This window comes from Chiloscyllium plagiosum, unplaced genomic scaffold (assembly GCF_037043375.1).
Source record: "Chiloscyllium plagiosum isolate Xiang-an unplaced genomic scaffold, Cpla_swu_hap1 HiC_scaffold_40, whole genome shotgun sequence".
NCBI lineage: Eukaryota > Metazoa > Chordata > Chondrichthyes > Orectolobiformes > Hemiscylliidae > Chiloscyllium > Chiloscyllium plagiosum.
The window spans coordinates 57312243-57334033 of NW_028270178.1; the positions used below are offsets into that span (position 1 = coordinate 57312243).

At 44.2% G+C, this 21791-nt stretch overlaps 1 long non-coding RNA gene across 2 annotated transcripts in view; it reads right to left on the reverse strand.

The window, feature by feature from the left end:
* Positions 1 to 21512, reverse strand: part of LOC148138550 (uncharacterized) — a 42435-nt gene extending 20923 nt beyond the window's left edge. For both annotated transcript variants that reach the window (XR_015753923.1, XR_015753924.1), the window contains exons 1-4: positions 21405 to 21512; positions 18622 to 18704; positions 16808 to 16903; positions 15833 to 15919 (exon numbers count right to left, since the gene is read on the reverse strand). This is a non-coding gene — a long non-coding RNA (uncharacterized LOC148138550). The remainder of the gene's footprint in view (positions 1 to 15832; positions 15920 to 16807; positions 16904 to 18621; positions 18705 to 21404) is intronic.
* Between the last annotated feature and the right edge of the window lie 279 nt (positions 21513 to 21791).

Below are 21791 nucleotides of genomic sequence, written 5' to 3' on the forward strand. Positions count from 1 at the left end.
CCCCCTGTACTGTTGCCCCCTTGCTATCGCATCTACACCCTGGAACATTAAGCTGCTAGTCCTATCCATCCCTGAGTGATCCCTCTGTAATTGCTGTAATATCCCAGTGCCATGTTCAAAACCATACCCTGAGCCCACCTGCCTGACCTGTCAGGCCTCTTGCACTGAAATAAATGCAGTGTAACTGGTCCGTCCCACTTTATTCTGTGGCTTGCTCTTGCCTGCCTTGACAGTCTAATCTGAACAGTACCAGCCTCGGACATACCTCTTTTCTCACTATCTCTTTAGGTTTATCCCAACTCCCTCACTGGTTTAATGCCTCCCGAGTGGAACTAGCAAATCTCCCTGCTCATCAGGACCCCATGCTTTCCCCTTTCAATAATTGGTACCAATGTACAATGTCCTCCCACTGGCTATTCTCCCCTTTGAGAATATTCTGCACCCTCTCCGAGGCATCCTTGACCCTAGCATCAGGGAGGCACCACCCCATTCTGATGTCTCACTGTCAGCTGCTTAAATGGCAGACTGTGTCCCTGACTAGAGTGTCCCCTAACACCATCGTTTGCGTGGAACTGGGTATACCTTACATTAGGTTAGAGCCAGTCTCAGTTGCAGTAACTTGGCAGTCAGTGCTATATTCCCCTGAAAGTCTATTACCCCCTACATTTTCCAAAACAGTACACTTGTTTGAGCTGGGGATAACCACTGGATATTCCTGTAGTACCGACCTACCCCTCCTAGTTTTCCTGGCGGTAACCCATCTACCTGACTGTATCTGCAGTATCCTGCAATCCTGAGACTGCCACCTATCACACCCCCTGACCCCTGTCAATTCCTCACTGCCTTTAATCACTCCTTCACCAATCCATGTGATCTGATAGGATTTGCAAACATACTTCCTGCAGACACAATCATCAGGATGATTGAAACTCTCCCTAATCTCCCCCATCCGACAGGAACAGCACAACACTCTACAACAGGCCACGTCTCCGCCTTAACAATCTACAGATCAAGACAAAGGCACAGTCTTACTGCTCGAAAAGTACCGCCCGAGAATAACTTAATGCTTATGCTTTATATTTTAAACATTTAAACAACAGACCGAAAGACATAAAAAAGAAACCCTCACCTTTCTCACTATTAATATAATAAAACCGTCTAAAATTGATGTTTCAAGAGACTGAAACTCACTGAGCTGATCCGGCTGTGAGCTCAGAGAGCGAGGTCTCTCTGAGGGCAGCTGCGAAATGTCACTGTTTGTTTCTCTTTTTTCCAAGCTGCATTTCCGAGCGGTTTATACCTTCACAACCAGACAGCTGGGAGAGGTCACTGCTCGGTTTTATTCACAGGAGGTTGCCTTTGCTGTCCAGACCAGTATTTATTGACCACCTTTATGTGTCTTGGAGAAAGTGGTGGTGAACGGCCTCCCTGAAATGTTGCAGTCCATGGACACCACAGTGATGTTTGGACAACAATCCCCCACTAGACCCACATCCCTCTCTGTCTCTGTAATCCCCCTCCGGCTTCAGAAATTGCATGTGTGTAATTTTACCTCAAATTGTACACGGAGAATGATGGAGCTTTTTAAAAAAATAATATATTGCTAAAAAGGGAGGCAATGGCCAGATGATACTTCTTGCTAGACGAGTAAAATGAGCAATCTTCCGAGGATTACGGTTAGATGGTAGCATCATGGCTGATGGTGGCATCAGATATCAATAAAATCTCAAATGAAAAGGCTAGTGATGACCATGAAACTATTATCGACTGTTAGGAAAAAACCCATCTGGTTCATTAATGCCCTTTAGGGAAGGAAACGGTCATCCTCACCCGGTCTGGCCAACATGTGACTCCAGACCCACAGCAATGTGGTTAACTCTCAACTGCCCTCAGGGTAAACATCCACATCTGAGAGAATAAACAAAAAGAGATTTATATTTAAATCGCAGAGGAAAGCTTTTTTAAAAACTAAATTGTGTTTTCAAACTTTAAAACAAAATCACCTTGGTCAGATGGCACTATAGACGATGCAATAATCAGGGAGAATATAAGGAACAAATATACAGAGAGATCTCCGATATACACTCACAACAATAAGGTTATAGTAGTAGGTGATTACGATAGTGTGAAAGGTTTGGTTGGGAAAGAATGTGTTAAATGAGTTCAAGAAATGTTCTTTATCAATATTTAAATGTTCCTATCAGGAAGCAAGCAACACCTGACCTTTTCTTGTCTGATCAGACAGGGCAAGTGACGGAAGTGATAGGACGGTAACAGTTTGGGTGAGAGGTAATTGTGGGCACCACGGAGAAATAGTTGTATAATCGATAACTACAGGTGAGCTGCCTGATGACTGGAGAGTGGCTAATGTTGTACCTTTGTTAAAGAAGGGATATAAGGAGCAGCCTAGGAACTGTAGACCTCAGTGGTGGGTAAGCCGCTGGAGGCGATTCGGAAGGATAGGATTTGCATGTATTTGGAGAGTTAAGGAATGATTAGGGACACTCAACATGGTTACTTAACAGGGTGTCTCACAGATTTGATTGAGATTTTTAAGGTAGTCACCAAGAAGATCGATGAGGGCAGAGTGGCAGACATTGTTTATTTGGACTTTAGTAAAGCCTTTAAAAAGGTTGTGCAGGGGAGACGAAGTTGTAAAGTTCGATCCCATGGGATTCAGCAAGAGCTTGCCAACTGGATACAAAATTAGCTTAACAATAGGAGACAGTAATAGTGGAGGGTTGTTTTTCACACTGGAGGCCCGTGACCAGCAGTGTTCTCCAGGAATCGGTGCTGAGTCCATTTTTGTTTGTCCAATGTGTAGATGATTTGAATTAGAATATACAAGGCATGGTTTGTTTGTGCGTGACATCAAAAACTGTTAAGGTAGACAGTAACAAAAGGTTATCCACGAATACAGAGGGATCCTGATCAATTGGGTGAATGGGCTGAAATGTGGCAGATGGAATTTAATTTGAATAAATGTAAGATATTATATTTTAATAAAACAAACATCTCCTTTAGCCTCATTAATTAATTACACTAATTAAAAATAAGGCCTTGAGTAGTGATGTGGAACAAAGAGACCGAGGGGTTCAGGTCTTTGCAGTTTGTGTCACATGTAGACAGGGTGGTTAAGTGGGTGTTTAGCACGCTTACCTTCATTGCTCAGACCTTTAGGTATAGGAGTTGGGACACTGTCATGAGGTTATACATGATGTTGGTGAAGCCTCTTCACTGTGTTCAGTTCTTGTCCCCCTATTAGAGGAAGGATGTTATTAAATTGGAGAAGGTTCAGAAGATGTTTCCCAGGATGTTGCCATGAATGGAGGGATTGTTTTAGAAGGAGAGGATGGATAGGCTGGGATGTCTGTCACTGGAGAGCAGGAGGTTGAGGGGTGACCTTATTAGAGGTTTATAAAATCATGGAGTGTGTAGATAAGATGAATGGCTGCATGGGAGGGGGATTCAAGACACCGGTGCATACAGTTTGAGAAGAGATGACAAAGATTTTAAAAAGACATGAGCTTTTCTATTTTTGCACTTATGGGTTGAACTTCCAGAGGAAGTGGTAGCTATGAATACAATTACAATACTTAAAAGATATTTGGATAAGTTCATAAATAGGAAATATTTGGAGGGATATATGCCAAGCAGAGGCAGGTGTGATTAGTTGAGGTGGAATTATAGTCGACATGGATTGGTTAAACCACAGGGTCTGTTTCCATGATATATACCTTTGAAACTCTAACTCTCGGTGTCTTCATGCTCACAACTCTCCCTATCACTGTCACCTCATGAAGCTTCACAACTCTTCCTTATCTCTGCTATCATAAGCATCTCTGTAACATCCTCCAATCACACAATCCTCCCTATCTCTGTACTCTCGATCCCCACAAATCTCTCTGCTAAGTGCATTTCTGTAATTCCAGCCTTGAGGATAGCCCATTTTTAACTCAGATTCCTGCACCCTGAGCTCCAGAATTTCCTACTAAACCTCTCTGCTCATTTGCCTCCCCAAAACATTAACCAATCATCTATCATCTATTCTAATATCAAAAAGGTATTAGATGATCGCAGCGGGCATGTGTGCTTGATGACCAATATGGATAAGATGGGGGCATTGTGTTCAACAGTTTAATACCCGAGACTCTGATCCCATTTTATTCCGTGTTTCTCAGTGATTCCCTCTTTTTGAAGCAGACATGAGTGAGAAGCAGTGGAGAATGTAAATGATACATGGTCTGCATAGTGAGAGGATTCCACCACCACTGGCTGTTTACCCTCCAGCTCCACAATGTCCAATAACCTATCCATGCTATCGCGGATCCTGGCACCAGGGAGGTAACATGCTATCCTCGATTCATGTCTGTGGCCACAGAAGTGCCTGTCTGTACCCCTGACTATTGAATCCCCGTTACTCTCTTTCCTCCTGTTCTGTGCAGAATCCAAAGCGGGATACAGTATCTGTTTGATAATGGGATGATCACTGGGAACTCCTGCATTTCCTTCCTGAGCCTTTTACTTGATCTGATAGTCATCCATTCCCTTTCCTAACTCACTGAACGTGCTGTCCATAACATCCTCAGTATTGCAGATGAGCTACAGTGAGTCCACTCACAGCTTCAGATCTGAAAAGCAGTTTCCCAGTAACTGCAGATGGGCACACTTCCTGCACATATTGTCGCCAGGGACACTGGAAGCATCCCTTATTTCCCACATTGTACAAGAGGAGAACACCGCGGATCTGAGGTCTCCTGTAACAATGTCTCTCTAGATACAGTTAGTTCTCCCATCGCGAGAACATTAATGAGCTAGCAACCTTTCTTCACTTCAAGCATGTCCATTATAATCTAAAGCCCAGACCTTTACTTAAGCTGACATGTTATACTTTAAAACCTGTTACAAAATATTCAGCAGGTATCTCATAAAAATTGGCTATTCCCATTGGGAGCATGTGAATTTCTGAATGGCCTGAACTAAACCCGAGTTTCAGCATCACCTTCTCCCTATCTCACCTCACTGTTTTCACCCAACTCCAAAACACACTCACTGAGCCAAGCAGCACTCCCAGTGCAGCCCTGTCATTTTTAGTTGTCAGAATCTGGAACATTCCACCTGAAAAGATGCTGGAATTTTAGTCCATAAGGAATTTGAGTCCATAAGGAATTTTAGTGGGTAGTTTGCAGAGAACTGAAAATAAGGAGTTTACAGGTTAACATTACGAAGTGGGTGATTGGGGACTAAATCTGACAGTTCCTGCAAAGAGATGAGGTGCAATTTGGATAAATCTGTGCTCCCTCTCAGGCCAATATCTCCTTCCGCAGCTGTAGGGCCCAGAACAGAGCACACACCCAAAGGGTGATCCAGCCACAAATTTGTCCATCTCTCTGATTTTTGCTTGACAACAGAACAGAAAAACCTTTCTGTTTCCACAGTTAAATGCCAATTATATTCAGGTCCTGATGTCTCTGCTGACTGTAAAAACCTGTTTTTGAGATCCCAGTCTTAATTAATATCCCATAAAATGAATTCACACAACAAAACTCACAGTCAGTGCAGGATGAATAGTAAAGACAAATATTTATCTTGCACCTAACCTACACATCTCTGAAAACTAGGGGCAATTTAGCTCCCAGTGCAATGGCAAAGGAGATAGGGGTTAAAGAGTGAATAATAGGTGGGGACAGAGCCCAAAGGAACATTTAGAAAGAAAAAGGACTGGATAGCGATCTGGCTGGGAGAGTGCATAGCTGTTAATGGAGGGAACAGGAACCGGTGTCTGGCAGCATCTCAGTGGATGGGATGGAAATGGTGGCTGATGTACGTTCTGCCGCAAAACAGACCCTGAGCTTCCAGTTGCCTGCCACTTCAACACACGAGCCTGTTCCCTGGCCAACATCCCTGTCTCATACTTACTGCAATGTTCCAGGGAAGCTTGATACAAACTGGCAGAACACTCCAGAACATACCAAATGGCTCCGTATTTCAATTACAGCAATTTCCCCTCCCATGTGGTCAACAATACCCTCCACCATATCTACTCTACTTCCCACACCTCCACCCTTGAACCCAACTACTTCAACTGCAACAAGGATAGAATCCCCCAAGTCCTCACATTCCACCCAGGTACAACACATCATCCTCCACCATTTCCACCACCTACAATCAGACCCCATCAGAGATATATTTCCCTCCCCAGTCCTTTCAGCATTCCTCAGAGACCATTCTCTCTGTGACTTCCTTGTTAGATCCACGCTCCCCACCAACCCATCCTCCACTCCCAGGCACCTTCGCTCGCCATTGCAAGAGGTGGAAAACCTGTGCCCACACCTTCCCCTCACCTCCATCCAAGACACCAAAGGATCCTTCCACATTCAGCAGAGATAGTTCTTACATTCAAACACCTCACCTATTGAGTTTTTTGCTCTCGATGTGGTCTCCTCTACAGTGGGGAGACAGGACGCCAACTTGCGGAATATTTCAGGGAACATTTCTGGAACACATGTACCAACCAACCCCATTGCCCTGTGGCCGACATATTCAACGGACCCTCCCACTCCGCCAAGACATGCAGGTTCTGGGCTGCCTCCATCGCCAAATCAAGCCACCCGAAGCCTGGAGGAATAACACCTCATCGTCCGCCTTGGGACCCTTCAACCACACAGCATCAATGTTTCCTCATCTCCCCTCACCCCTCCTTATCCTCGCTCCAACCCTCCAACTCGGCACTGGCCTCTTGAACTGACCCACCTGTCCATCTTCCTTCCCCATTATCCACTCCACCCTCTCACCATTACCTCCCATCTGCATCTACCTATTGCTTTCCTAGCTCCCTTCACCCCCCAGCCCTACACACCCCCTCCTATTTATCTCTCAGCACTCTTTCCCACACCGCACATTCCTGATGAAGGGCATATACCTAAAACGTCGATTCTCCAGCTACTTGGATGCTGCCTGACCTGCTGTGCGTTTCCAGTGCCACATGTTAATGAAGCTGGAAGAACAAAACCTCATCACCCACTCGGGGACCCTTCAGCCCTTTGGCCTCAATATCAAATTCAATAATTTTAGATCCTGAACTCTCCCACGTCCTAGCATCCTAGCCCCCTACCCCACACACCAGGCCTTGTTATTACATAGCATGCTATTACACACTATCTGTGATTAGCCACTAACAGTCCCCATAAACAGCTATTCACCCTCCCCCAGCCAGATCGATATACACTCCTTTGTCCAATTTCTCCTATCTCTCTCTTTGGGCTCTATTCCCAATCACTTACTCTTTAGCCTATACCTTCTGCATATAAACCAACATTTTTTCCTCAGTCACATCAGTTCTGAGGAAGGTTCATAGGTTCAGAAATGTTAACTCTGACTTGTCTTCACAGATGCTGCCAGACCTGCTGAGCTTTTCCAGCACTTTCTGGTTGTTGTTTATCATTTCCATCATCCACAATTTTTTTCTGGTTTTTATTTAGCGGGAGCTTGTAATTCATGTCAAGCAGCCTACACCGTGTGTTTATAAACTGCCCCAGTACCCACAAACTCCATTTTTCTCCCAGTCTATGCCACTGCCATCTCACTGCCACCCCCCCTCACAGTGACACTGCGCTTGCACAGCTCATGGTCACGTGTTGGCCTGCTGGCCACACCGCTCATTCACTTCTATTGGCTGGAGGATCACGCCAACTCTCCTATTGGTCTGCAGCTGCTGTCAATCACCTGGGCCCCATTATGTCATGTTGGTGGGATCCACCCATAAGTGTTGGAGGCTGAAGGGTGACCTCATTGAGTTTTATAAAACCATGAGGGGCATGAATGGGATAAATAGACAGGTCCAGAACGAGAGGGCATAGGTTTAAGTTGACAGGGAAAATATTTAAAAGGGACCTAAGGGGCAACTTCTGTCAATCAGAGGATGCTGCATGCATTGAATTTTCGGTCAGGACAAGTGGTGGAGCCTGGTACAATTACACCATCTGAAACGCATCTGAATGGGTATATGAATAGGAAGGGTATAGAGGGATATATGCCAAGTGCTGGCAAATAGGACTTGATTAGGTTAAGACTTCTGGTCAGCATGGACGAGTTTGACGGAAGGGTCTGTTTCTGTGCAGTACATCTCTATGGCTCGATGGCTCTGCGGTGGGAGGAGCTTCATCATTCACAGCGAATGGGGCATTATCACAGAGTATAGGGGCTGGGCGCTATTCAGCCCATTTGAGCTGTACTCTCTCCCTCTGCAGATGCTGCAAATCTGTCCCAACTCCCCTCCCATCTGTCCATAGCTCTCCAAATCTTTCCTTAAAAAGTTGAATTCCAAATTTGTTTTGACAGTAACTGTTGAATCTGCATTCAGCTGTTGTTCAAACTGTTCCAGATGCTCAGAATTGACTCAGTAAAATAATCTTCACATTTTTACCTTGCATTATTTGCCAGTTACATGAATGCAGTTACTAAAAATTGTGACAAACTTTCTACTTTCCCTCTCTGTCAACTAAATATCCTGGAGACAAATCTGCTCCTGGTCGAAATCACGACAGGGGGAGGTTGAATAGGCTGGGGCTGTTTTCCCTGGAGTGTCGGAGGCTGAGGGGTGACCTCACAGAGGTACATAAAATCATGAGCGGCATGGACAGGATAATTAAGATAAATAGACAAAGTCTCCTCCCTGGAGTGGGGGCTTCCAGAACTAGAGGGCATAGGTTTAGGGTGGGAGGGGAAAGATATAAAAGAGACCTGAGGGGCAACGTTTACACGCTGAGGGTGGTACGTGCATGGAATGAGTTTCCAGAGGACGTGGTGGAGGCTAGTACAATTGCAACATTTAAAAGGCATCGAGATACGTTTATGAGTAGGAAAGATTTGGAGGGATATGGACCAGGTGCTGGAAGGTGGGATAGATTGGGCTGGAATATCTGGTTGGCATGGATGGGTTGGACCGAAGGGTCTGTTTCTGTGCTGTATATCTCTGTGATGAATGACCTTTCAGCCTTTTTTTTTAAAATCCAAATAGCTAGTTCTCCCCGTATTCTATGATGTTGAACTTGCTAACCAGTCTGTTGTTATGTGGAACATTGTGTCTTCCTGAAGTCCATGTTAACGATGTCCATACACAAAGCCATGCTGATTCTCCCCAATTATTTGCCTTTCCAATTACATGCAAATCCTGTCCCTTAGAATCCCTTCCAACAACTTGCCTGCCACTGACTACAGGCTCACTGGTCTATAGTTCTCTGGCTTTTCCTTACCACCTTTCTCAAATAATGGCACACATCTTCTAGCACCTCACCTGTGGTTATTGATGACACAAATATCTCAGGGAGGGGCCCAACAATCACTTCCCTAGCTTCCCACAAATTTCTCGGATACATCTGATCATGTCCCAGGGATTTATCCACCTTTATCCATTTTAAGACATTCGGAGTATCCTCCTCTGTAACATGGACACTTGCCAAGTTATCACTATTTATTTGTGCAAATTCTCTAGCTTCCATATCGTGTTTCAGTAAAAACCAATGTGTAATATTCATATAGAATCTTTCCAAACTCCTGCGGTTCCATCGTCAGTCTTGTTGGTCTTTGAGGGTCCCTATTCTCTGCCTGGTCACTCTTTGTCCTTAGTGTATTTCTAGAATCTCTTTGGATTCTCCTTAAACCTATTTCCCAAAGCCATCGCTTGTCCCCTTTTTGCCCTCCTAGTTTCCCTCAAGTATTCTCCTCCTGTCTCTATACTCCTCCAGGGATCCACTCAAACCCAGCTGTCTGTACCTGTCATATCCCTCCTTCATTTTCTTGACCAGAGCCTCAATTTCTCTTGACAGGCAGCATTCTCTACGCCTCCCAGCCTTGCCCTTAACAGGAACATACTGTCTTGTGTCCTCTCATTGTCTCATTTTTACAGGCCTATGGAGGCAATGGCAGATATGGACAGAGAATCAATCATTCTCAGTAAAGAGGAAGTGTTGGGAAAGGTAACAGCCTAAAGGTAAAAGGGGTGCCTGGCCGTGATGGAATGCATCCCAGGGGCTAAAAGAGATGGCCGGGAAAATAGCAAATGTGTTCATGATAATTCGCGAAAATTTGCTGGACTCTGGGACGTATCTGACAGATTGGAAAGCTGCAAATGTGATGCCACTATTCAAAAGAAAAACACCCATTAGTTTAAGTTCTGTAGTGGGGAAAATGCTTGAACCTCTCAAGGAAGTAGTAGCGATTTATCTGGGCAGAAACTATCCCATTGAGCAGACACAGCATGGATTCATGAAAGGCAGCTCATGTTTAACGCATTTACTTGAACTATTTGAGGACATCACAAATGCGTTGGACAAGGGGGACCCGGTGGATGTGGTGTATCTGGATTTCCAGAAAGTAATCGACAAGTTGCCACATGAAAGGCTGCTGTATAAGATAAAGGCTGCACGGCGTTATGGGTAATGTATTAGCAGGGATACAGGATGGGTTAACCAACAAAAAGTAAAGAATGGGGATAAATGGGTGTTTGGATTAGTGATGGCACTACAACTGTTTACAATTTACACAAATGTTTTGGAGTTGAGGACCAAGTGTACGGTGTCAGAGTTCAGATTTGATACAAAGATGAGGTAGAGCAATGTGTGCAGAGGCCACCGTAAGTCTGCACAGGGATACAGATAGGTTGAGTGAGTGGGTAAGGATCTGGCAGATGGAGGACAATGTTGGGAAATGTGGGGTCATCCACTTTGGTTGAACTAACAGCAAACTGGATGATAAAATGGTGAAAACTTGCAGCATGCTGCTGTACAGAGGGAGCTGGGTGTCCTTCTGCATGAATCACAGGAAGTTGGTTTGCAGGTGCAGCAGGTAATTAAGGCAGTGAACGGAATATTGTGCTTCCTTGCTAGAGGGATGGTTATGCTGCAGCTGTACAGAGTGCTGGGGAGGCCACACCTGGAGTACTGGGTACAGGTTTGATGTCCTTACTTCAGCAAAGATGTACTAGCACTGGAGGGGGTGCAGAGGAGGGTCACTAGTTTGGGCCTGGAGTTGAGAGGGTTGGTGTATGTGGAGAGATTGAGAAAACTGGTTCTATACTCATTGTAATTTAGAAGAATGGGAGGTTGGATGGGGTAAAAAAACAAAATTATGAAGGGAGTAAGTAAGATAGAAGCAGGGAGTTTATTTTCACCAGGGGTGGGTGAAACTAGAGAACATAGCGTCAAAATAAGATGGAGCAGATTTAGGACTGAGTTCAGGAGTAACTTCTTCAGCTAAAGGGTTGTGAATCTGTGGAATTCCCTGCTGAGTGAAGCAGTTGAGCTATCAACTTTATTTCCTTTAAGGCAAAAGGTAGATTTGTGAACAGGAAAGGAATTAAGGGTTATGGTGAGAGAGCAGGAATGTGGAGCGGAGGCCATGAAAAGATCAACCCTGATCTTATTGAATGGCAGAGCAGGTTTGAGGGGCCAGATGAAAGTTTTTGCCTTGTGCCATCAAAATTGACCTTTGAAAAGTTAAGTTTCTAAATTGGACAATCTGGTCTATTATTTTCTGTAACTATTTTAAAACTAGTAGAATTATCAGAGAATCCCAGAATCCCAACAGTGTGGAATGAGACCACTCGGCCCATCACATCGATACTGACGCTCAGAGCCTCCTAACCTCCCCCTGTAACGTTGCATTTTCCAGGGCCACCCAACCTACACATCCCTGAGCACTACAGGCAATTCAGCCTGGATAATCCAATCTACCCTGCACATCTTTGGACTGTGGGAGGAAACCAGAGAACCCGGATGAAATCCACGCAGACAACCCCAATAAGGTGATCATCCCTTTCTTATTTCTCAGTTCCACCCAAATAACTTCACTGGGCGTACTCCCATGAATATCCTCCCTAAGCTCAAACATAATGCTATCCCTAATCAAAAACACTACTCCCCCTCCTCTCTTGGCCCCGTTTCTATTCTGCCTATAGCATCTATACTCTGAAACATTAAGCTGCCAGTCCTATCCATCCCTGAGCCACTTTTCTGTAATACCCATGATATCCCAGTGGCATGTTCAAAACCATACCCTAAGCCCACCTGCCTTCCCTGTCAGGCCTCTTGCATTGAAATAAATGCAGTGTAACTACTCAGTCTGACCTCATTCTCTGCTTTGCCCTTGCCTGCCTTGACTATTTGACCTCAGAACTGCACCAGCCTCAGACATACCTCTTTTCTCACTATCTATTTGCAATCACACCCACTCCCTCACTGGTTTAATGCCTCCTGAGTAGCATTAACAAATCTCCCTGCCCAGATATTAGACACCTTCCAAATCAGGTACAATCCATCCTTCTTATGCAGGTCAACTCTACTCCAGAGGAGATCACAATGATGCAAAAATGTGAATCATTTTCCCCTGCACCAGCTCCTTCCAACACCTCCTCCTCCTCTGTAATATGGACATTTTTCAAGATATCACAATTTATTTCACCACATTCTATATCTCCCATGTACTTCTTCACAGTAAACACTGATGCAAAGTACTTGTTTCCCTATCTCACCCATCGCCTGAAGCCCCACACAAAGACTGCCTTGCTGATCTCTATTTTCTCCTAGTTAGCCTTTTGTTCTTAATGTATTTACAAAAGCCCTTTGGATTATCCTTAACCCTATTCGCCAAAGCTATCTCACGTCCCCTTTTTGTCTCCTGATTTCCTTCTTAAATTATACTCCTACTGCCTTTATACTTGAAAATGTTTTGGATTGGAATAAATGCAAAATATTACATCTTGATAAAACAAACGAGGGTAGGACTGACACTCAATAAAAGTAGGACCTTGAGTAGTGATATGGGAACGAAGAGACAGAGGGCTTCACGTCTTGGAAGTTTGTGTTACATGTAGACAGGGTGGTTAAGGTGCTTAGCACACTTACCTTCATTGTTCAGACCTTTGAGTACAGGAGTTGGGACGTTATGTTGAGAACGTACAGGATGTTGGAGAGGCCTCTTCTGGAATACTCTGTCCAGTTCTGGTTGTGCTTTTATAGGAAGGATATTATTAAATTGGACCAGGGTCAGGAGAGATTTACCAGCATGTTGCCATGAATGGAGGGATTGTGTTCTAAGGAGAGGCTGGATAGGCTGGGAATTTTTTCCACTGCAGTGCATGAGGTTGAGGGGTGACCTTATTAGAGGTTTATAAAATCAGAAAAAGAGTGCAGATAAGGTGAATAGCCGGAGGAGAGGGGGATTCAAAACTCGGGTGCATTCATTTTGAGAAGAAATGAGAAAGGTTTGAGAAAAGACATAAGGGTTTTTAAAAAATATATACGTGTGGAATGAATTTCCAGAGGAAGTGGTAGCTGTGAATACAATTACAATATTTAAAATACATTCAGATAAGTACATAAATAGGAAATATTTGGATGGATGTGGACCAAGCGGAGGCAGGTACAATTAGTTCAGTTTGGAATTATAGTTGGCATGGACTGGTTGCACCACAGGGCCTGTTTCCTTGCTGTATAACATTATGAGTCTAATCCTCACTAACTCTAAATTCCTCCATCCTCAACTCTCCTGATCACTGTCACCTCATCCAGCCTCACAACTCTTCCTTATTTATATAATTCCTCACCAGCCACAGAACGCTCCCTATCTCATGTCCTCCAGTTTCTCAAATCTCTGCTACATGTGCCTTTCTTTAGTTCCAGCCTTGAGGTTGCCCTCATTCACTCCAATTGGTTGGAAGACAAACTGGTACGACCTGGTCCTCTAGTACTGCCCTCTGCCCCCTATTGGCCTGCGCTGACATCAATCATCGGGGCCCATTGTGAGGTGAGTGGTGGGATCCTCCCTCTCTCTGCCCTGGGAAGAGCTTCATCATTCACAGTGAATGGGGCAGTATCACAGAGCACAGGGGCTGGGGGCTATTCAGCCCATTGGGACTGTACTCTCTCCCTCTGGAGATGCTGCACATCTGTCCCAATTCCCTTCCCATTTGCCCATAGCCCCCCAAATCTTCCCCTAAAAAGTAAAATTCCAAATCTGTTTATGAATAACTGCTGAGTCTGTGTCCAGCTGCCAATCAGACAGTTCCAGATGCTCAGACCTGACTGAATAAAATAATGTTCACATGTTCACATATTATTTGCAAATTACCTGAAAATAGTTACTAAAATTGTGGCATTGTTCACAATTCCCTTCTCTCTGCAAATTAAATATCCAAGACACAAATTTGCAACTGGTCAAACTCACTGCTTAACCTTCTCAGCTCCAAATACAATTATCTGTGCTTCTGATAGCTCTCTACAAAAGAGGAACACATCTTATTTTCATTTATTCGTGTCATAGAGATGTACAGCACAGAAACAGACCTTTGGTCCAATTTGTCCATGCCAACTAGGAATCCTAAACTAATGGAATCCTATTCCCAGCTATTGATCCGTATCCCTCGAAACCGTTCCTATTCATGTACCCAATCAGATGCCTTTCAAATGTTGTAATTGTATCAGCCTACTTCATCTTGCTAACCAGTCTGCTTTGTGGAACATCTTTCAGTGTCCATATAGACAACGTCCACAGTCTGCCTTCATCAATCATCTTTGTCACATCTTCAAAAAAACTCAATCAAGTTAGAAAGAGAGAATTACTCACACAAAGTCATGTTGACTATCCTTAATCTTTCCTGGTCTTTCCAAATACATGTAAATCCTATCCCTCAGAATCCCTTCCAATAACTTGCCTACCACTGACTTCAGGCTGCCTGTTCTGTTGTTCCCTGGCCTTTCCTTACCACCTTTTTAAAATAACAACACCTGTCTTCCAGCACCTCACCTGTCACAAACGATGATATAAATACCTCAGGGAGGGGCACTGTTTTCCTAGCTTCCCACAAATTTCTGGGATACACCTGATCAGGACCCAGGGATTTATCCACCTTGATGCCATTTAAGACATCCAGTACCACCTCCTCTGTAACATGGACACTTTTCAAGTTATCACTGTTGTTAAGTATCAAGTTCTCCAAACTCTCCAGAAAAGAGTAGCATAGTATCTCTCCCACCTCTTGTTGTTCCATAGATGGCCTTCTTGATCTTTAAGAAGTTGTATTCTTTGTCTATTTTTTCTTTTATCCTTGATATATTTGTAGAATCGCTTTGGATTCTACTTAAACCATTTCCTAGAGATATTTCATGTTCCCTTTTTGCTCATCTGATTTCCCTTGAGTATATTCCTGTAAAAACATGAACCTGTACTCCCAATTCCTCCGCCTCTGCCATATCTGCTTCCAGGAGAAGCAATTCCACTCCAGGACATCCCAGAAAGGATTCCTATTTCAAGGACTGCATTTCCCTCCCACGTGATCAAAAATTCCCTCCAATGCATATCCTCCACATCCCGTACCTCCACCTTCCCCCCACCCTTCCAACCACAATAAGAATATAATCCACCGGTCCTCACCTGCCACCCCACGAATCTCCAGATACAGCGCATTAACCTCTGCAATTTCCACTACCTACAGTCAGACCCCACCACCAGGGATATATCTCCCTCCCCAGCCCTTTCTATGTTCCACAGAGACCATGGGATATTTGGTGCTGATGTGCTGCCCCATTGATACCTCAGTCACTCACCCTGCCCAATGGTCTAGTAATACTATCGCTAGATGGATAATCCAGACACCCAGATAACGTTCTGGGGCTCAGAGTTTGGATCCCGTCACAGCAGACAGTGGAATGTGAATTCAATAAAAATTTGGAAGTAAGAATCTATTAAAGACCATGAATCCATTGTTGATTGTTGCAAAAAAAAAAAACCATGAGATTCACTAATATCCTTCAGGGAAGGAATCTGCCATCCTTACCTGGTCTGACCTACATGTGACTCCAGACCCACAGCAACATGGTTGAATCTTAACTGCCCTTGAGGCCCAGCCAGTGACACCCTCATCCTGTGAATGAATTAAAAAAGGTCAAGTATTGTATACAATCATACTATTCTTACAGACAAGTGATCTGTTAGTAAATTTGCTTCTCAATTCCCGGCTGACTATTTATTTCTCAGTTCCACCTGTACAACTTGCCTGGATGTACTTCCAGGAATATCCTCCTGAAGCCCAGCCATAATGTTATCCCTCATCAAAACCACCTCACCCCCCCGCTCTGTTGCCCCCTTTCTATCCTTGCTATAGCATCTATACCTTGGAACATTAGGAATGGTTAGGACCAGCAGCTTAAGTCATACCTCTGTAATTGCTGTAATATCCCAGTGCCATGTTCAAAACCATACCCTGAGCTATCGGGACTCCTGCATTGAAATAAATGCAGTGTAACTGCTCAGTCCTACCTCATTCTGTGCCTTGCCTTTGCCTGCCTTGACTGTTTGACGCCTGAACTGTACCAGCCTCAGACTTGGCTCTTTCCTCACTCTTTTGAGTTTACCTCCATTCCTTCACTGGTTTAATGCCTCCTGAATAGCACTAGCAACTCTTCCCTTTCAGTGCAGGTACAATCCATCCTTCTGATGGAGGTCAATTCTACCCCACAAGAGATTCGAATGATCCAACAATGTGAACTCTTCTATTCCTATGTCATTGATACCAATAAACAACAGCCACCCCTCAAAATGGTTATTCTCCCCTTTAAGAATATTCTGCTCCCTCTCTGAGGCATCCTTGTACAAAAATTACACATTCGAATAATAAACATTACATTCATCACATCATCATAAAAGGATTACATAACACATGATGGTTTGGGGAGACCTTTTGAGAGAATGTGATGATTCAAAGGAGAAATTTTAAGCAGCAAAGGGGATTGATCTGGAATGCAATACTCACAATGCGAATATCCAGGTCCTGATGTACTGAGTAATTCAATCAGAGTTTGGCAGAACATTTACTGAGATTACCATCTGAATGTCCACCTGTAATATCCTGTAATACAAGTTTATAAAATCTGTCACTCTCAGTTCAAGTTAGAAACCCACACCATCCCCTCCTCCTGGCGCAGGATTACTGTACATAGTTACAACAGGTCATCAGGAAGGGGAATGGAGTGTTTTGTTCAGAGGGTTTTCAGTATGAGAGTTTGGAGTATATACCTGAGAGTAACGTGAGGAAGTGGTGGTGAGACCACCATATCTGGAGTAAAGTGAGCAGTTTTGGTCCCTTTAGATAAGGAAATGTGTCACTTTATTGGAGGCATTTCAGGGAAGATTCACTCGTAGAAAGTGCGGACTGCAGATGCTGGAGATCAGAGCTGAAAAATGTGTTGCTGGAAAAGCGCAGCAGGTCAGGCAGCATCCAAGCAGAAGGAGAATCAACGTTTTGGGCATAAGCTGAAGGGCTTATGCCCGAAACATTGATTCTCCTGCTCCTTGGATGCTGCCTGACTTGCTGTGCTTTTCCAGCAACACATTTTTCAGCAGGGGAGATTCACTGGGATGATCCCTGGTTTGGAGGGATTATCTTTTAAATAAAGGCTGAACAGGTTGGGACACTACTCACTAGAGTTTGGAGAAAGAGAGGTGATCTCATTGAGACAGATGGGATTCTTAAGGGGTTTGACAGGATAAATACTGAGTGGACGTTTCCGAGTGTTAATACTGAAAAGGGAGTCTGGAACCAAATTCTGGGTCAGTCGCGGAATCAAGGGTTCTGCTTCAGATTCATCAAGTTTAAGGCGACACAGAGGCAGGTAAGGGGTTTCAGTAGCAATGAAGCTGGGGTGAGGAGGAGACAAACAATGTTTAAGAGATTGGAATTCCTGGTGTTTGGGATTGTGCAGATGTCTGATCAGAAGGTCATCTTGGGGTCAGATATAACAGCAATATTGTGAAGAACGTATTTCTGCCTCAGACAGTTACCAGGGAGAGGGAGAGGCTCAGCAGTAAGAGAAAGGAATTTGGAATAACAACTGAAGGCAATGGGTTTAACCATGACAATGTTTCATTGGAGGAAACTGCAGCTAATCGAGTAGTGGGAATGTGATAAGCAGTTTGGTAACTGAGTAACAGTGGAGTAATGGAGAGGGATGGTGGGGAGGGAGAGCTGGGCAGTGTCATTGTCCATGTGAAACCTAACATGGTGCTTTTTCACAATGTCAACTCCTGGCAGTATGTAGGTGAGATACAGGAGAGAGCAAGGATAGATACTGGAGGGACACCAAATGCAAGGAATTCAGAAAGGAAAGAGACAGTGGAAATGGAGCAGGATTTTCCAAAAACCGTGAGGTCAAAAGGAAGTTTTTCAAAGAAGGGGAGAGAAGGGCATAACCAGAAAAGACAGACAGACAGAACAAGGAACAATATCTGTGAATCGGTGAGAAGGAGGAGACAGAGTGTTGGAAAGTCTGTGGTTTAGCGAGCTTTGGGTAAATTGTAAAGAGGAGCTCTGATAAGGCTTAACAAGAGACTGGAGAAAGATGTAGGTTTAGGACAAAAACCAGGAACACTACGTGAGGCAGTTTGGCTCAGTGGGCTAGTGGGAGGGAGGGAAGCAGCAGATCGGATTATCTCAGTCATGGTGACAGAGAAACTCCATGTGCTCCTCACTCATGTTGTTGGAGGGGAGGATAGAGGAGACAGGATGATGGACAGTGTTTTACAAGAAACAAATTCAGGGTTAGTGATATTTAAAATGAGTGAACAAACCTGATGTATTTAGCTTTTATCCAGAATATTAAAACAAGCGACTGAAGTCCTGGTTCGAATCCCATCTTGGCAGATGGTAGAATCTGAATTCACGAAAAAAATAACTGGAATTACGAATCTCCTGATTTCCATGAAACCATTGTCAATGGTGAAAAAAAATCCTGCCAACCTGACAGCAGCCCAGCCAGCGACTCACTGTACTAATCACTGCAAAGTCTCAACACAGGAATGAAACTGGATGGACCATGTGGCATCTAACAAGGCACTAGAAATTACAACCACAGAATCAGCCCTCTAGATGGTGCAACATCCTCCTCACTAACATCTAGTTTTTGGTGCCAAAATGTGGAGAGCTGTACCTCAGACTAGTCAAGAAGCAGCCTGACATAGTCATACTCACGGAATGATCCCTTACAAACAAAGACCAGACACCACCATCACCATCCTAGATATCGAGAGTGTGGTGCTGGAAAAGCACAACAGGTCAGGCAGCATCAGAGGAGGAGAATCGACGTTTTGAACCTCAGCCCTTCATCAGTCTGATCTGGTGTGCTTTTCCAGCACCACACTCTCGACTCTGACCTCCAGCATCTGCAGTCTTCAATTTCTCCTAAAATCTCTGGATATGTCCTGTCCCACCGGCAGCACAGACCAGACAGAGGTGGTGGCACAGTGGTGTACAGACAGGGAGGATTCGCCCTGGGAGTCTCATGGCTCCTGCTGATTACCATGTACCGTCCTCCCTTGGCTGATGAATTACTTCTCCTTCATGTTGAACAACATTTGGAGGAAGCACTGAGGCAACAAAATGGTGTCAAACGTACTCTGGGTACAGGATTTCAATGTCCACAATCGAGACTAGCTCTGCAACAGAATTACTGACTGAGCTGGCCAGGTCCTAAAGGACATAGCTGCTCAACTGAGTCTGCAGCGGGTGGTGAGGGAACCAACAAGAGGGAAAAAACATACTTGATCTCATTGTTATGAATTGACCAGCTGCAGATACATCTGGCCATGACAGTATCGGTAAGAACGACAATCACACGTTCCTTTTGGAGACACAAGTCTTGGTTTAAAGTTGAGAAAACCTCCACTGTGTTGAGTGGCACTATTACCGTTCGAAATGGGACAGACTTCAAAGAGATGTAGGATCTCAAACAGCGTATCTATGAGGTACTGTGGAACATCAACAGCAGCAGAACTGTACTCCTGCACAATCTGTAATCTCATGGGGTTGTAAATCCCGCACTCACCCATCACAATGGACAGTAAAGGAGGGCATGCCATGAGCAGCACCAGGCTGACTTAAAAATGAAGTGCCAACCTGGTGAGGTTACCAAACAGGACCATCTGCCTTTCAAACAGCATCAGCAGCAAGCAACAGAACTACATGATCCTACATCCATAGGAACAGATCGGAACTCTGCAGTTCTGCCACACCCAGTTGTGAACGGTGATGAACAATTAAACAACTCACTGGAGGAAGCATCACAGATATCCCCTCCCTTACTGATGGAGGGGCCTCACACATCCATGCACCAGATAAGATGACAGCATTTGCAGCAATCTGCATCCAGAAGTGTAAAGTGAGATGATCCATCTCAGCCTTCTCCAGTGGCTTCTAACATCACAGATGTCAGTTCGACTGAGTTTGAATAACATCAAGAAATGGTTAAGTAGTGCAAAGGCTATGATTCTGCCAACATTCTGGCAATAATACCGATAGCTTGCGCTCCAGAACTTGCCACCCACCAAGCCACGTACCGCTCCAGCACTGGCATCTACCAAAAATGCAAAACATTGCCCAGGGATGTTCAACACAAAAACACGGGGCAATCCAACCGAGGCAATTTCCCTCCAACAGTCTACACTCGATCAGCAGTAAAGTGATGGAAAATGTCATTAACGGGAAATCAATCAGCAGCTGCTCTGCAACAGTCAGCTGAGTGACACTCATTTTAGGCACCACCAGGGCCACTCAGCTCCCGATTGTGTTACCACCCTGATTCACAACTTGACAACCAGCTGAATCCCAGAGGTGAGGTGAGGGTGATAGCTCAGTCCCATTCTAACACCACTATTTCAAGCTGATTTCACCCTTGTCTCAGCTCATATACTTTCATCCACATTGTGTTATCTCTAGGCTTCATTATCCAAACTCACTCCCTGGCCAACTTCCCACATTCAACCTCCCTGTAATCTCAAGAACATCTAAATATCTGCTTGTTGATTCATCAAAAGTCTCCTATTCATAAGCAACAACATAGAGTCATGGAGATGTACAGCATGGGAACAGACCCTTCGGTCCAACCCGTCCATGCCAACCAGATATCCCAACCCAATCTAGTCTCACCTGCCAGCATGTGGCCAATATCCCTCAATTTAAATTTCTCACACTTGATTTAATTCCTGGCTGTGATAATCCCTAGCTCCCTGCACCACACACACTTTGAGACCTCAACAACCCATTTTCTTTGAGACTCCCAACCATTTGTTAATTCATTACTTCATCTGTGTGGCTGTTTCTACAGTTGCTGAAGCAGCATGGTCTGAAATTCGCAGCCAAAACCTCTCAGGTCTGCTTTCCACCTTGAAGACATCCCTCAAAACCTGCTTTTGGTCACCTGACCTAATATCTCCATCTCTGGCCTTATGTCTAAAGTTCTCAATAGTATTTTTTGTGAATTTATAAGCATGATAATAAAAATACAAACTGTTGTTGATTTGACATTATTTTCAAATCATCACTGTTGCTGTAATGAATAATCTATAATGCCACTTACCCAACCACATTGTGAGAGCACCTTCACCACACAAACTGCAGCTGTACAAGAAAGTCAAACATCACCCTCTCCACAAGCAACAGGGCTTTGGCATTAACCACTGGTATCTGTGGAAGGAGAAACACAGTTGATGTTTGAGGGAGTGCAAAATGGATTACAGGGAATGAAAATGGTGCAAAATTTGATAGTCAGAAATGAAAGGAAAATACACTTGCTTGTTGGAAAAAAGAATTCTTGACTGTCAAAAATATTCAAGAAAAAAAGTAATCTGATAATAGAGCAGCACATGGTCAGGGGCTGGGCCGCAGTGAATAACTCATTTGCAAAGGGTCTATAATAGTAATAATACAGTCGTAAACAGGTCAAAAATACACTCATGGTTCGAGA